The 17,097-nt window shown below is 37.5% G+C and overlaps 2 long non-coding RNA genes across 4 annotated transcripts; both read right to left on the bottom strand.

The window, feature by feature from the left end:
- Positions 1–3,008: 3,008 nt before the first annotated feature.
- LOC119647963 lies at positions 3,009–6,052 on the bottom strand. 2 transcript variants are annotated; one of them, XR_005248987.1, is made up of 4 exons: positions 4,852–6,052; positions 4,594–4,785; positions 4,450–4,521; positions 3,009–4,397 (listed from the first exon to the last, which is right to left on the bottom strand). It is a non-coding gene; the product is annotated as an uncharacterized LOC119647963 (long non-coding RNA). The 2 variants fall into 2 exon arrangements; XR_005248988.1 differs by having other exon boundaries at positions 4,450–4,518.
- A 975-nt stretch (positions 6,053–7,027) lies between these two features.
- Positions 7,028–12,109, bottom strand: LOC119647958. Of its 2 annotated transcripts, none has more exons than XR_005248980.1 (3): positions 10,247–12,109; positions 7,761–10,156; positions 7,028–7,648 (listed from the first exon to the last, which is right to left on the bottom strand). It is a non-coding gene; the product is annotated as an uncharacterized LOC119647958 (long non-coding RNA). The 2 variants fall into 2 exon arrangements; XR_005248979.1 differs by having other exon boundaries at positions 7,761–11,293; positions 11,355–12,105.
- Positions 12,110–17,097: the final 4,988 nt, after the last annotated feature.

The raw sequence follows: 17,097 nt of genomic DNA, 5'->3' as shown, positions 1-17,097 counted from the left end.
TTGATATTGCTATACCCCAAAACAGCAACATTGAACGGAAATACGTGGAGAATACGGTGAACTATGAGGCACTTGTTTGGAAATCAAAGAAATTTGGCGTCTCGAGCGGTTGGTTGTAGATGCCATAATGCATGTATTGTACCAAAATCCCTCATGGCTTCCTCTAATGTCCTGGAACTATGCAAAAATATACCATTCCACATTCATGCTCGAGATTGCGGGGAGTTCTCGACGGATTCTTCCATTCACCTACCACCGGCCACCACCACCAGCGCTCCTTTATCTTTGAAGTAGGTGGATGGTCAGAGCTAAATGCTTGGCACTTAGTGGCAGTATTATATGAAATCCGTAACTTGCCTAGAAAATAAATAATGAGAAGAGTCTTTTTATAGTTATTTGTTTTTCCAAGTTAGAAGTGGTATCATGAATTTTGTTAATCCACTAATGTCAAACAGATAAGAAACTAGCGTTGATCTTATTCAACCACTTCTTGCCCATCGCTGTCGAGCACTTATCAAATTAGTGAAGTTAGTTATGTCCGCCAACCTTCTCGCAACAATATGGCTGCTAACTGTGAATATCAAATTAAATCTGTGTTTTCGCGTCTGCAACATCAAGATAATGGTAATCTTTTACATAAAATGTGGTTATTACTGCAAATATCATAATTCAAATTAAATTAAAATCTTACTATTATTAACAAACCTGCGGGTGTTAAAGTTGCTTCTTTTGGGTCAAATTGGTACCCCTTAGGAGATGTCACGGATATCCACTACTAGTTATGTAGAAATGAAAGCATCGTGTACCCAAACATTATTACTTAAAATATCAACAAAATCATTCATACCTGACGCACCGAGCTTCCCGTTTCCGACTTGTTCAACATTCAGCACAAAATCGAATATTTCAAGCTCCCAATAACCAGTGTATTATATTATACAATAAATCGCGGGTCAATTTCGGGCAATTATAATCATTAATATTATTTCTTACCACATTAATAACATAAATGAGTAGAGTGCTTTTATATTACTACTACCTGTGAATGCAAAATTAAAGCTGTGAACGTGACAACACTTTTCACATGTGCAACATCAAATATTACCATTATCTTTTACATTGCTATTACTGCAAATATTAAAATTGAAATTATCTGAGACGATTGCAAATGACGTCGAAACTTCAACAGTTGAAGAGTGATAAACACTTGTTCAGTAGAACCATTTTTACTTTCATTATATTCTTTGAAGTACTTCTTCAGGATCGCGATGAATTTTTTGAGGCAAGTCGACTGATATCAACTAACACTGTTTATACGATCCGGATAAAATAAATTTGTATATTTCATATTAAGCTTTGTCGGATATGAAGCTCCTCACGGTATTGTTAAAAGCTTTCTTCCGTTAATTTCACAATTATGCCGAATTCAACTTCTGGGAATATGACTCGATGCCACAAGTTTATACAACAAACCGGAGGGTAAACGTTATTATGATGAATATTATCCCAATAGATTTGTATAACGAACTTGAAACAGGATATATATGAAGATAAATATGTGTAATCGTTAATTAGTTTTAAGATTCCAAAAAACCAAACGAATTCAGAAATTCAAGAAAAACACAGCCCGACGTATTATTCATTGTAACGGCATTCGAATCCACGAAACACTTTCAATTGCTGGATTTTTAAAACCAAAGTGCAATTTGTCGTAGAGCACCTTTAATAAGTTCTCTCAAAAAGTTTCTTTCCTATTTCCCACCATACAATAAACAACTCCATGCATACAACCACATACACATGTTGTGATTGGCTATTGAATTCACCTCACTAAACGGAAACGTCATGTTACGTAAAAGTTAGTACGTTGCAAGGTTTACGTGAAAGAATGGGCCCTATAGGCCCATTCACCATCTCTCGGAAACCTCGCGGTGTGGACGGAGGGCGTACCGTTTGAGATTTGCATCGAACCACGAGCATTATGTCAGTTTTTGATCGCCTTCGCATTGTGACTTGAAAACGCGGGGACGAAATCTCAAATCAGCTAAAAAACAAAGCAAATATTTCATGAAATCACATTGCAAACAATACATACAATTACATAAAATATTTCCTAAATAATTAGCTCCTCAAAATTCCGTTTTGGCAGCCAATGGAACAACTTTTATCGCTCTCGTCGTGCGTGCACACCGCATGGCTTGCGAGTGATATCGACACGCAGCCATAACAGGATTTTGGAGTTCCCATATGCTAAACTCTTATCCTGGATTTGCGATGCGCATAATGAGATGTCAGTTTACGTATTCCACTTAATGTAAACCGGTCATAAGAGTCAAGGAAATGCCAGCTCCTACATTATATGTCCTCTAGTGAGGTGAATTCACAGCCAATCACAGGCAAGCGGAACGTAACGAGAGTAATATCTTAATTAACTTTGAAGTTAGAGTCTAAATAGTTTTTATAACTTGGGGCCAAAAGATAATCAAACAGAATGTTCATGTAAAAGTCAATGATAGTGAAGCGATAGTGAAATCACTTAAATGGATCAATCGGTGAGGGTGACAATGAAATCGCTTAAGTAGAACGAAATATTGATCATATCCGATCAATTAGAAATCAATTAGGTCAAAGTGTGGAATGAAATCTTCATCTCAAAGATTATTGGAATCAATTAATAGAAAGTGATGGGAGGAATGATTATTCAAAGATTTTACGATCACTTCATTGGATCAATAGCAGTCTAGAAATGCGGGGAACGATGGATGACGTAACTTGCCCTTCCATAATGGGAATCGCGTCCTCGTGATCCTCATTGATATCTACCATGATATTTGCATTGTTTATCTTTGTTTTACAACAAAAGTATATTATTGGCAAAATAATCAATATTGCGGTAATGATGGCAATATCTGTTATAATGCTTGTCCAGGTAATTGTTTTGGATTTAAAATTGATCTCTTCTAGGTTTTCCAAATGTTTATGATGAACATATTACAAAGTCAAATTACTATATTCCCCACAGCTTATATTCCTAATTGCATTGGGTAGTATGACGTTATTTTCAATGTAGTATATTTGGTTCTTATACGTAAGGTTATTTATATTTATTTGAGAATTTGCGTATTTAATCAAATTATGTCGTGGTAATATAATATTTTGGTCTTTATCATTTAAATTTTTTGTTACAATGATATTTTTCATTTGTTTGTCCGACTTACTTGAAGGAGCGATCTTTCCATTCCCTAAGTGGGGTGAACTCAGACCAAAAACGGATCGATGAATGATTTCGATGGCAACGCATGGTAAACACGTCAATGGTCTTTGGCAACCATTTATCAATTTATATTTGTCGAACAGATGGCTGTGTGCTGGAGAGCTCTTTGCTGAGACGAAGGGATTTATGTGTGCTATTCGGGTCGGCGTGGTCGCCACCCGAGTTTATGAAAAACGGGTGGCGAACGACCAATGCAGAATATATGGTTCGGCACTGGAGACTTTGGACCATCTTATTTCAGGTTGCACTATAATGGCGGCGGTGCAATACACAATGCTGCATGTAAAGTGATTAACCAAAGCTTTGCATACAAACATGGAATGATCACGGGAACATGTCCGGTTTACTGATATGAGCCCCAGGCACTACCTAATCGTCCTGTTTACAGTATGTATTGTTAAAACAAACCCGATGTCCTGTTAGTTCAGAGACGGGTCGTTCTGCGCACATTATTGATATTGCTATACCCCAAAACAGCAACATTGAACGGAAGTACGTGGAGAATACGGTGAACTATGAGGCACTTGTTTGGAAATCAAAGAAATTTGGCGTCTCGAGCGGTTTGTTGTAGATGCCATAATACATGTATTGTACCAAAATCCCTCATGGCTTCCTCTGATGTCCTGGAACTATGCAAAAATATACCATTCCACATTCATGCTCGAGATTGCGGGGAGTTCTCGACGGATTCTTCCATTCACCTACCACCGGCCACCACCACCAGCGCTCCTTTATCTTTGAAGTAGGTGGGATGGTCAGAGCCTAAATGCTTGGCACTTAGTGGCAGTATTATATGAAATCCGTAACTTGCCCAGATTGTGAAACCTCTAGAAAATAAATAATGAGAAGAGTCTTTTTATAGTTATTTGTTTTTGCAAGTTAGAAGTGGTTTCATGAATTTTGTTAATCCACTAATGTCAAACAGATAAGAAACTAGCGTTGATCTTATTCAACCACTTCTTGCCCATCGCTGTCGAGCACTTATCAAATTAGTGAAGTTAGTTATGTCCGCCAATCTTCTCGCAACAATATGGCTGCTAGCTGTGAATATCAAATTAAATCTGTGTTTTCGCGTCTGCAACATCAAGATAATGGTAATCTCTTACATAAAATGTGGCTATTACTGCAAATATCATAATTCAAATTAAATTAAAATCTTACTATTATTAACAAACCTGCCGGGTGTTAAAGTTGCTTCTTTTGGGTCAAATTGGTACCCCTTAGGAGATGTCAACGGATATCCACTACTAGTTACGTAGAAATGAAAGCATCGTGTACCCAAACATTATTACTTAAAATATCAACAAAATCATTCATACCTGACGCACCGAGCTTCCCGTTTCCGACTTGTTCAACATTCAGCACAAAATCGAATATTTCAAGCTCCCAATAACCAGTGTATTATATTATACAATAAATCGCGGGTCAATTTCGGGCAATTATAATTATTAATATTATTTCTTACCACATTAATAACATAAATGAGTAGAGTGCTTTTATAATACTACTACCTGTGAATGCAAAATTAAAGCTGTGAACGTGACAACACTTTTCACATGTGCAATATCAAATATTACCATTATCTTTTTCATTGCTATTACTGCAAATATTAAAATTGAAATTATCTGAGACGATTGCAAATGACGTCGAAACTTCAACAGTTGAAGACTTGTTTCAGTAGAACCATTTTTACTTTCATTATATTCCTTCAAGTACTTCTTCAGGATCGCGATGAATTTTTTGAGGCAAGTCGACTGATATCAACTAACACTGTTTATACGATCCGGATAAAATAAATTTGTATATTTCATATTAAGCATTTGTCGGATATGAAGCTCCTCACGGCATTGTTAAAAGCTTTCTTCCGTTAATTTCCGAGTGATGGTTAATGGGCCTATAGGGCCCATTCTTTCACGTAAACCTTGCAACGTACTAACTTTTAAGTCACGTAGTCGCGTAAAAGTATAGGCCCATTCACCGTCACTCGGAAACCTCGCGGTGTGGACGGAGGGCGTACCGTTTGAGATTTGCATCGAACCACGAGCATTATGTCAGTTTTTGATCGCCTTCGCATTGTGACTTAAAAACACGGGAACGAAATCTCAAATCAGCTGAGAAACAAAGCAAATATTTCATGAAATCACATTGCAAACAATACATACAATTACATAAAATATTTCCTAAATAATTAGCTCCTCAAAATTCCGTTTTGGCAGCCAATGGAACAACTTTTATCGCGCTCGTCGTGCGTGCACACCGCATGGCTTGCGAGTGATATCGACACGCAGCCATAACAGGATCTTGGAGTTCCCATATGCTAAACTCTTATCCTGGATTTGCGATGCGGATAATGAGATGTCAGTTTACGTATTGCACTTATTGTAAACCGGTCGTAAGAGTCAAGGAAATGCCAGGTCCTACATCATATTTGTCCTCTAGTGAGGTGAATTCACAGCCAATCACAGGCAAGCGGAACGTAACGAGAGTAATCTCTTAATTAACTTGGAAGTTAGAGTCTAAATAGTTTTCATAACTTGGGGCCAAAAGGTAATCAAGCAGAATGTTCATGTAAAAGTCAATGATAGTGAAGCGATAGTGAAATCACTTAAATGGATCAATCGGTGACGGTGACAATGAAATCACTTAAGTAGAACGAAATATGGATCATATCCGATCAATTAGAAATCAATTAGGTCAAAGTGTAGAATGAAATCTTCATCTCAAAGATTATTGGAATCAATTAATAGAAAGTGATGGGAGGAATGATTATTCAAAGATTTTACGATCACTTCATTCGATCAATAGCAGTCTAGAAATGTTTTCCATTTATTTGTCCGACTTACTTGAGGGAGCGATCTTTCCATTCCCTAAGTGGGGTGAACTCAGACCAAAAACGGATCGATGAATGATTTCGATGGCAACGCATGGTAAACACGTCAATGGTCTTTGGCAACCAGTTATCAATTTATATTTGTCGAACAGATGGCTGTGTGCTGGAGAGCTCTTTGCTGAGACGAAGGGATTTATGTGTGCTATTCGGGTCGGCGTGGTCGCCACCCGAGTTTATGAAAAAGGGTGGTGAACGACCAATGCAGAATATATGGTTCGGCACTGGAGACTTTAGACCATCTTATTTCTGGTTGCACTATAATGGCGGCGGTGCAATACACAATGCTGCATGTAAAATGATTAACCAAAGCTTTGCATACAAACATGGAATGATCACGGGAACATGTCCGGTTTACTGATATGAGCCCCAGGCACTACCTAATCGTCCTGTTTACAGTATGTATTGTTAAAACAAACCCGATGTCCTTTTAGTTCAGAGACGGGTCGTTCTGCGCACATTATTGATATTGCTATACCCCAAAACAGCAACATTGAACGGAAGTACGTGGAGAATACGGTGAACTATGAGGCACTTGTTTGGAAATCAAAGAAATTTGGCGTCTCGAGCGGTTAGTTGTAGATGCCATAATGCATGTATTGTAGCAAAATCCCTCATGGCTTCCTCTGATGTCCTGGAACTATGCAAAAATATATCATTCCACATTCATGCTCGAGATTGCGGGGAGTTCCCGACGGATTCTTCCATACACCTACCACCGACCACCACCACCAGCGCTCCTTGATCTTTGAAGTAGGTGGGATGGTCAGAGCCTAAATGGTTGGCACTTAGTGGCAGTATTATATGAAATCCGTAACTTGCCCAGATTGTGAAACCTCTAGAAAATAAATAAATAATGAGAAGAGTCTTTTTATAGTTATTTGTTTTTGCAAGTTAGAAGCAGTATCATGAATTTTGTTAATCCACTAATGTCAAACAGATAAGAAACTAGCGTTGATCTTATTCAACCACTTCTTGCCCATCGCTGTCGAGCGCTTATCAAATTAGTGAAGTTAGTTATGTCCGCCAACCTTCTCGCAACAATATGGCTGCTAGCCGTGAATATCAAATTAAATCTGTGTTTTCGCGTCTGCAACATCAAGATAATGGTAATCTTTTACATAAAATGTGGTTATTACTGCAAATATCATAATTCAAATTAAATTAAAATCTTACTATTATTAACAAACCTGCCGGGTGTTAAAGTTGCTTCTTTTGGGTCAAATTGGTACCCCTTAGGAGATGTCAGCGGATATCCACTACTAGTTACACAGTTACTTTAGAAGGAATAGCAGAATGAAATTGGGAAGATAATTCATTTTTTTGCGATTGGAGTGCAAACTGAAATCGCGTTTCTAAAGCGGCATCTGCTTCCGCTGAAATCTTTTGACTTTCAATGGCTAATGCATTGATTTGCCCTTGCACTTCAAATTGCATTTTAGATACAATCTCCGTAGTGATTCGGATTATAAGGTCAGTAATGGCATCTGCTCTCAGTGACATTTTTTCGAAGTTTACGAAATTTCAAAAGAGAATAGAAAAATAAGAGCAAAGTAGATAATATTAGCTACAAGGTTTTACAAAAAAAAAATTACTTACAGGATTAGCACCGACATATTTTCACAGGTAACTATAACTAACACTTAACTGTCTCTAATTGCTCGCCAGAATGCCACTTATCACTGCTATACACTCTCTCTTATACCGGCTATAACTTTGCCGTGAAAAAATTAATCAAGGAATAGGATAGGTTCAAATCCTTTGTTGGGCGCCAGTTAACAAGTAACAGTTGACAAATGGGTTAACAAATGAAACGATATTTGTTTTATCCTTTTTTATTCATTCACGAGAGCCAGAGTGCTTACGCTCTGGTAGTACTCGAGGAACTGCTGATCTCCGTTTCTACACCACCTTAAATACTACGTCTTATTTACTAATGAGTCGACAGGGAAATATACAACACATATTTCCTAATGACTTAATGTGGTGACTTAAAAGTTAAAAGTTAGTACGTTGCAAGGTTTACGTGAAAGAATGGGCCCTATAGGCCCATTCACCATCACTCGGAAACCTTGCGGTGTGGACGGAGGGCGTACCGTTTGAGATTTGCATCGAACCACGAGCATTATGTCAGTTTTTAATCGCCTTCGCATTGGACTTAAAAACGTTTCCGTTTAGTGAGGTGAATTCAATAGCCAATCACAACATGTGTATGTGGTTGTATGCATGGAGTTGTTTATTGTATGGTGGGAAATAGGAAAGAAACTTTTTGAGAGAACTTATTAAAGGTGCTCTACGACAAATTGCACTTTGGTTTTAAAAATCCAGCAATTGAAAGTGTTTCGTGGATTCGAATACCGTTACAATGAATAATACGTCGGGCTGTGTTTTTCTTGAATTTCTGAATTCGTTTGGTTTTCTGGAATCTTCAAACTAATTAACGATTACACAAATTTATCTTCATATATATCCTGTTTCAAGTTCGTTATACAAATCTATTGGGATAATATTCATCATAATAACGTTTTCCCTCCGGTTTGTTGTATAAACTTGTGGCATCGAGTCATATTCCCAGAAGTTGAATTCGGCATAATTGTGAAATTAACGGAAGAAAGCTTTTAACAATGCCGTGAGGAGCTTCATATCCGACAAATGCTTCATATGAAATATACAAACTTATTTTATCCGGATCGTATAAACAGTGTTAGTTGATATCAGTCGACTTGCCTCAAAAAATTCATCGCGATCCCGAAGAAGTACTTGAAAGAATATAATGAAAGTAAAAATGGTTCTACTGAAACAAGTGTTTATCACTATTCAACTGTTGGAGTTTCGACGTCATTTGCAATCGTCTCAGATAATTTCAATCTTAATATTTGCAGTAATAGCAATGTAAAAGATAATGGTAATATTTGATGTTGCACATGTGAAAAGTGTTGTCACGTTCATAGCTTTAATTTTGCATTCACAGGTAGTAGTATTATAAAAGCACTCTACTCATTTATGTTATTAATGTGGTAAGAAATAATATTAATAATTATAATTGCCCGAAATTGACCCGCGATTTATTGTATAATATAATAAACTGGTTATTGCGAGCTTGAAATATTCGATTTTGTGCTGAATGTTGAACAAGTCGGAAACGGGAAGCTCGGTACGTCAGGTATGAATGATCTTGTTGATATTTTAAGTAATAATGTTTGGGTATACGATGCTTTCATTTCTACATAACTAGTAGTGGATATCCGTTGACATCTCCTAAGGGGTACCAATTTGACCCAAAAGAAGCAACTTTAACACCCGGCTAGTAAGATTTTAATTTAATTTGAATTATGATATTTGCAGTAATAGCCACATTTTATGTAAAAGATTACCATTATCTTGATGTTGCAGACGCGAAAACACAGATTTAATTTGATATTCACAGCTAGCAGCCATATTGTTGCGAGAAGATTGGCGGACATAACTAACTTCACTAATTTGATAAGTGCTCGACAGCGATGGGCAAGAAGTGGTTGAATAAGATCAACGCTAGTTTCTTATCTGCTTCACATTAGTGGATTAAAAAAATTCGTGATACCACTTCTAACTTGGAAAAACAAATAACTATAAAAAGACTCTTCTCATTATTTATTTATTTTCTAGAGGTTTCACAATCTAGGCAAGTTACGGATTTCATATAATACTGCCACTAAGTACCAAGCATTTAGGCTCTGACCATCCCACCTACTTCAAAGATAAAGGAGCGCTGGTGGTGGTGGCCGGTGGTAGGTGTATGGAAGAATCCGTCGAGAACTCCCCGCAATCTTGAGCATGAATGTGGAATGGTATATTTTTGCATAGTTCCAGGACATCAGAGGAAGCCATGAGGGATTTTGGTACAATACATGCATTATGGCATCTACAACCAACCGCTCGAGACGCCAAATTTCTTTGATTTCCAAACAAGTGCCTCATAGTTCACCGTATTCTCCACGTACTTCCGTTCAATGTTGCTGTTTTTGGGTATAGCAATATCAATAATGTGCGCAGAACGACCCGTCTCTGAACTAACAGGACATCGGGTTTGTTTTAACAATACATACTGTAAACAGGACGATTAGGTAGTGCCTGGGGCTCATATCAGTAAACCGGACATGTTCCCGTCATCATTCCATGTTTGTATGCAAAGCTTTGGTTAATCACTTTACATGCAGCATTGTGTATTGCACCGCCGCCATTATAGTGCAACCAGAAATAAGATGGTCCAAAGTCTCCAGTGCCGAACCATATATTCTGCATTGGTCGTTCGCCACCCGTTTTTCATAAACTCGGGTGGCGACCACGCCGACCCGAATAGCACACATAAATCCCTTCGTCTCAGCAAAGAGCTCTCCAGCACACAGCCATCTGTTCGACAAATATAAATTGATAAATGGTTGCCAAAGACCATTGACGTGTTTAGCATGCGTTGCCATCGAAATCATTCATCGATCCGTTTTTGGTCTGAGTTCACCCCACTTAGGGAATGGAAAGATCGCTCCTTCAAGTAAGTCGGACAAATAAATGAAAAATATCATTGTTACAAAAAATTCAAATGATAAAGACCAAAATATTATATTACCACGACATAATTTGATTAAATACACAAATTCTCAAATAAATATAAATAACCTTACGTTTAAGAATCAAATATACTACATTGAAAATAACGTCATACTACCCAATGTAATTAGGAATATAAGCTGTGGGGAATATAGTAATTTGACTTTGTAATATGTTGATCATAAACATTTGGAAAACCTAGAAGAGATAAATTTTAAATCCAAAACAATTACCTGGACAAGCATTATAACAGATATTGCCATCATTACCGCAATATTGATTATTTTGCCAATAATATACTTTTGTTGTAAAACAAAGATAAACAATGCAAATATCATGGTAGATATCAATGAGGATCACGAGGACGCGATTCCCATTATGGAAGGGCAAGTTACGTCATCCATCGTTCCTCACATTTTTAGACTGCTCTTGATCCAATGAAGTGATCGTAAAATCTTTGAATAATCATTCCTCCCATCACTTTCTATTAATTGATTCCAATAATCTTTGAGATGAAGATTTCATTCCACACTTTGACCTAATTGATTCTAATTGATCGGATATGATCAATATTTCGTTCTACTTAAGTGATTTCATTGTCACCCTCACCGATTGATCCATTTAAGTGATTTCACTATCGCTTCACTATCATTGACTTTTACATGAACATTCTGCTTGATTACCTTTTGGCCCCAAGTTATGAAAACTATTTAGACTCTAACTTCCAAGCTAATTAAGAGATTACTCTCGTTACGTTCCGCTTGCCTGTGATTGGCTGTGAATTCACCTCACTAGAGGACAAATATGATGTAGGAGCTGGCATTTCCTTGACTCTTACGACCGGTTTACAATAAGTGCAATACGTAAACCGACATCTCATTATGCGCATCGCAAATCCAGGATAAGAGTTTAGGATATGGGAACTACAAGATCCTGTTATGGCTGCGTGTCGATATCACTGGCTAGCCATCCGGTGTGCACGCACGACGAGCGCGATAAAAGTTGTTCCATTGGCTGCCAAAACGGAATTTTGAGGAGCTAATTATTTAGGAAATATTTTATGTAATTGTATGTATTGTTTGCAATGTGATTTCATGAAATATTTCGTTTGTTTCTCAGCTGATTTGAGATTTCGTTCCCGTGTTTTTAAGACACAATGCGAAGGCGATCAAAAACTGACATAATGCTCATGGTTCGATGCCAATCTCAAACGGTACGCCCTCCGTCGACACCGCGAGGTTTTCGAGTGACGGTGAATGGGCCTATACTTTTACGCGACTACGTGACTTAAAAGTTAGTACGTTGCAAGGTTTACGTGAAAGAATGGGCCCTATAGGCCCATTCACCATCACTCGGAAACCTCGGGGTGTGGACGGAGGGCGTACCGTTTGAGATTTGCATCGAATCACGAGCATTATGTCAGTTTTTAATCGCCTTCGCATTGGACTTATAAACGTTTCCGTTTAGTGAGGTGAATTCAATAGCCAACCACAACATGTGTATGTGGTTGTATGCATGGAGTTGTTTATTGTATGGTGGGAAATAGGAAAGAAACTTTTTGAGAGAACTTATTAAAGGTGCTCTACGACAAATTGCACTTTGGTTTTAAAAATCCAGCAATTGAAAGTGTTTCGTGGATTCGAATACCGTTACAATGAATAATACGTTGGGCTGTGTTTTTCTTGAATTTCTGAATTCGTTTGGTTTTCTGGAATCTTCAAACTAATTAACGATTACACAAATTTATCTTCATATATATCCTGTTTCAAGTTCGTTATACAAATCTATTGCGATAATATTCATCATAATAACGTTTTCCCTCCGGTTTGTTGTATAAACTTGTGGCATCGAGTCATATTCCCAGAAGTTGAATTCGGCATAATTATGAAATTAACGGAAGAAAGTTTTTAACAATGCCGTGAGGAGCTTCATATCCGACAAATGTTTAATAGAGGAAAAGGTCTAAATGTGGCCCCCCCTTTTGTTTTTCGAGCATGAAAAGAAAAACGAAGATCGGCATGTCAAGTTTCATGTGCTATGCATTTCAATATTCTCCTGGTCATTGATTCGTAAGGAAAAAACATGATAAAATTCCATATATTTTTAACAAAATCCTATATTTCGACGTATTCAAAATTTTGGTTTTGATGTAAAGTGTGGGTAATATGGCACCCAGGGGACCATATTGGAAGTATGAAAAATTCTTTAAAAAATATTCTCCAAAACTTAACAATTAAGTAAAAAATAAACAATAAATTACCTTCTTTTCTTAAAATTAAGTAAATCCATTAATAAAAAAATAATAATGAACATAATAAAAACGAAATCAAGATAAAATACATATAAAATAAAGTTATCGGCAAAAATCGCAAATATAATAATCTCCTTCGTTTCCCGCACAAACGCAATGAGCCCATAAATTGCATCCCTGGCATTGAATCCACTCCTCCCCTTGTTGGTCATTTGAATACCTTGCATCACAAAATAAGCATTCTGCATCTAAGCTCGTTGGTATTTTATCATTTGAAGGTCCTTCGTCGAAGCTGTCGGATTGTGTGTCTAAATGATTTTCATCTGAGACAGTGGTTTTCCCTCCACGGCTACGACTTTGGATATTGTCAGGATTCTGATTTCCATCTGAAGCACTTGATGTACCTGCCAGGTGTGTTCTATATGCAGAAGAAGTGAGTACTTTTGGTGTGGTACGTTTTCGCCCTCGATTCGAAGTTTTATTTTAGGTTTTGGTATTGGTTGAATAATTTCTGGTGAAACTATGATGTTTAACTGATGATGCAACAACTCATCTCTTTGCGATGCAGTCAAATTTTCCTGTGTGTTGCTCCCTGGGCGGTTTTCGGAAGTGTTTTAATGGTAATAAACTTGAGCTTCTGCTAAAAAATCTGCGTCAGAAAAAATCTGCGGATTAAAGGGGTAGGTTCCGGTGACGCGAAATCCATTTGCAGCGATTTCTCCTGTTGAGCTTCGTAGATAGGCTCGACCAAAAAATTCGGCGATATCGTAGGGTTTAAGCAACCGATCGGAATGCAACAAGAAATTTCGGATTTCTTCACTATAATAGGTTTTTAGTGCCCCCATAAAGGTTTTATCCAGGGGCTGCAATTTATGCGTGGTGTGAGGTGGAAGAGTAACTATTGTTACATAGTTCTCATGAGCTAACTCCAGAAGTTCAATGTTACGAGTGTGGCTGTATGCCCGTCGAGTATTAACAGTACAGGCGACTCCTTAGTTGGATTTGTTTTAGAAAGAAAATGACGAAACCAATCGGTGAATAAATTCGTTTGAATCCAGCCAGATGGGTGGACTTTGCCGATAGCACCATGCGGAGCTCCTTTCATAAGTATATCGGAATAATTTTTTCTGGGGAAAATCATCATGGGTGGTATAAAAAACCCGGAAACATTCATACAGCAAACCACGCTCATCAATGATCCTCGTTCCGCAGCAGTTAAAGCACCTATTTGTTTTTTGCCTTTCTTCCCAATTATTTGAGGAACTTTATATTGAACGATTGTCAGCCCGGTCTCGTCAACGTTGAAAATGCGATCAGGAGGGTATCGAATTTTTTCCATTTCCGCCTTCAAAATCTCAAAAAATTCCTTTACTGCCTCACGGTTAAAGCCTTGAACACGGGCAAAAGATGTTCCTAATGGTTTCCTTAAAGAAAGTTCGTGCTTGTGTCTTAGTAGAAAAAGGTCTAACCACGAACGCCCTGCTATTTCCTTTGTAAAATTATTGGGTATGTTATTTTTCAAAGCTAACTGATAGGCCATTCGCCGAACATCTATTCGTGTTAGACCATAGTATTTCGCTCCATTAGAAGAATATACTCCACGAGTTTCTTTTCTATATTAGGTGGAAGTGACAGTTTTCCTGCCTAGCAGGGTTTTTCAACAAATTTTTCAGGACTCTCCTAGATCGTGCACTAACCTTCTTAATGTAGTCCTCGGTACGCCAAACATTTTACGGATTTTTTGTAACCCATCGTCTTACTCCTGACTGCATCTATAGCTTTTTTCATTTGTTCCGGGGTCCCATGTTTTCCTCTTTTTGGCTACGGTTAACATAATGCTGTTCCGGGGCATCTATAGGAAACAATACAGCATCTTTAATACTTTGTGTTTCAAACATCGATTATGGCCCCCGGAGGCCATAATTGAAAACCGAACGGGGGGCCATATTAGACTTATGCAATCACACAAAAAAAAGCAAAAAATAAACGAAAAGTAAGCCGTGCTTCAGCTTACCTTGATATGTAATACTGCTGAACCTGTAAAAACTTTTTAGCACAAAACACCATTTAAACATGCCACATTTACAGGAATACCGACAACAAATATCTTCTTGGAAGAAAGTTAGAAGAACACAAAGAACAGAAACTAGAATTTGTCTCTACCATTTGTCATTTAAATGACATATGGATACATGAAACAACAGCTGTTAAGATTGTGGTTGTTGCACGGTGGCGTTTTATCTGTGGCTGTTTTGTGTCGCGTAGAATCGTAGGGGACCAAAATACCAGCAGGGGCCAAATTTAGACCTTCTCCTCTATAAATAACCTTACGTTTAAGAACCAAATATACTACATTGAAAATAACGTCATACTACCCAATGTAATTAGGAATATAAGCTGTGGGGAATATAGTATTTGACTTTGTAATATGTTCATCATAAACATTGGAAAACCTAGAAGAGATAATTTTAAATCCAAAACAATTACCTGGACAAGCATTATAACAGATATTGTCATCATTACCGCAATATTGATTATTTTGCCAATAATATACTTTTGTTGTAAAACAAAGATAAACAATGCAAATATCATGGTAGATATCAATGAGGATCACGAGGACGCGATTCCCATTATGGAAGGGCAAGTTACGTCATCCATCCTTCCTCACATTTCTAGACTGCTATTGATCCAATGAAGTGATCGTAAAATCTTTGAATAATCAATCTCCTCCCATCACTTTCTATTAATTGAGTCCAATAATCTTTGAGATGAAGATTTCATTCCACACTTTGACCTAATTGATTTCTAATTGATTCGGATATGATCAATATTTCGTTCTACTTAAGTGATTTCATTGTCACCCTCACCGATTGATCCATTTAAGTGATTTCACTATCGCTTCACACTCATTGACTTTTACATGAACATTCTGCTTGATTACCTTTTGGCCCCAAGTTATGAAAACTATTTAGACTCTAACTTCCAAGTTAATTAAGAGATTACTCTCGTTACGTTCCGCTTGCCTGTGATTGGCTGTGAATTCATCACCTCACTAGAGGACAAATATGTTGTAGGAGCTGGCATTTCCTTGACTCTTACGACCGGTTTACAATAAGTGCAATACGTAAACTGACATCTCATTATCCGGATCGCAAATCCAGGATAAGAGTTTAGCATATTGGAACTCCAAGATCCTGTTATGGCTGCGTGTCGATATCACTCGCAAGCCATGCGGTGTGCACGCACAGAGCGCGATAAAAGTTGTTCCATTGGCTGCCAAAAAACGGAATTTTGAGGAGCTAATTATTTAGGAAATATTTTATGCAATTGTATGTATTGTTTGCAATGTGATTTCATGAAATATTTGCTTTGTTTCTCAGCTGATTTGAGATTTCGTCCCGTGTTTTTAAGTCACAATGCGAAGGCGATCAAAAACTGACATAATGCTCGTGGTTCGATGCAAATCTCAAACGGTACGCCCTGCGTCAACACCGCGAGGTTTCCGAGTGATGGTGAATGGGCCTATACGGCCCATTCCTTCACGTAAAACTTGCAACGTACTAACTTTTACGTAACATGACGTTTCCGTTTAGTGATGTGAAATTATTGAATTCTGGCTATTAAGCCAATCACAACATGTGTATGTGGTTGTATGCATGGAGTTGTTGATTGTATGGTGGGAAATAGGAAGAAACTTTTTGAGAGAACTTATTAAAGGTTGCTCTACGACAAATTGCACTTTGGTTTTAAAAAATCCAGCAATTGAAAGTGTTTCGTGGATTCGAATGCCGTTACAATGAATAATACGTCGGGCTTGTGTTTTTTCTTGAAGTTCTGAATTCGTTTGGTTTTTTGGAATCTAAAACTAATTAACGATTACACAAATTTATCTTCATATATATCCTGTTTCAAGTTCGTTATACAAATCTATTGGGATAATATTCATCATAATACGTTTACCCCTCCGGTTTGTTGTATAAACTTGGGCAGTCGAGTCATATTCCCAGAAGTTGAATTCGGCATAATGGTGAAATTAACGGAAGAAAGCGGTTTAAACATGCCGTGAGGAGCTTCATATCCGACAAATGCTTAATATGAAAT

This window comes from Hermetia illucens, chromosome 2 (assembly GCF_905115235.1).
Source record: "Hermetia illucens chromosome 2, iHerIll2.2.curated.20191125, whole genome shotgun sequence".
NCBI classification, from domain to species: domain Eukaryota; kingdom Metazoa; phylum Arthropoda; class Insecta; order Diptera; family Stratiomyidae; genus Hermetia; species Hermetia illucens.
The sequence above is the reverse complement of the archived record's forward strand: the minus strand, read 5'-3'. Positions and strand labels throughout refer to the sequence as shown.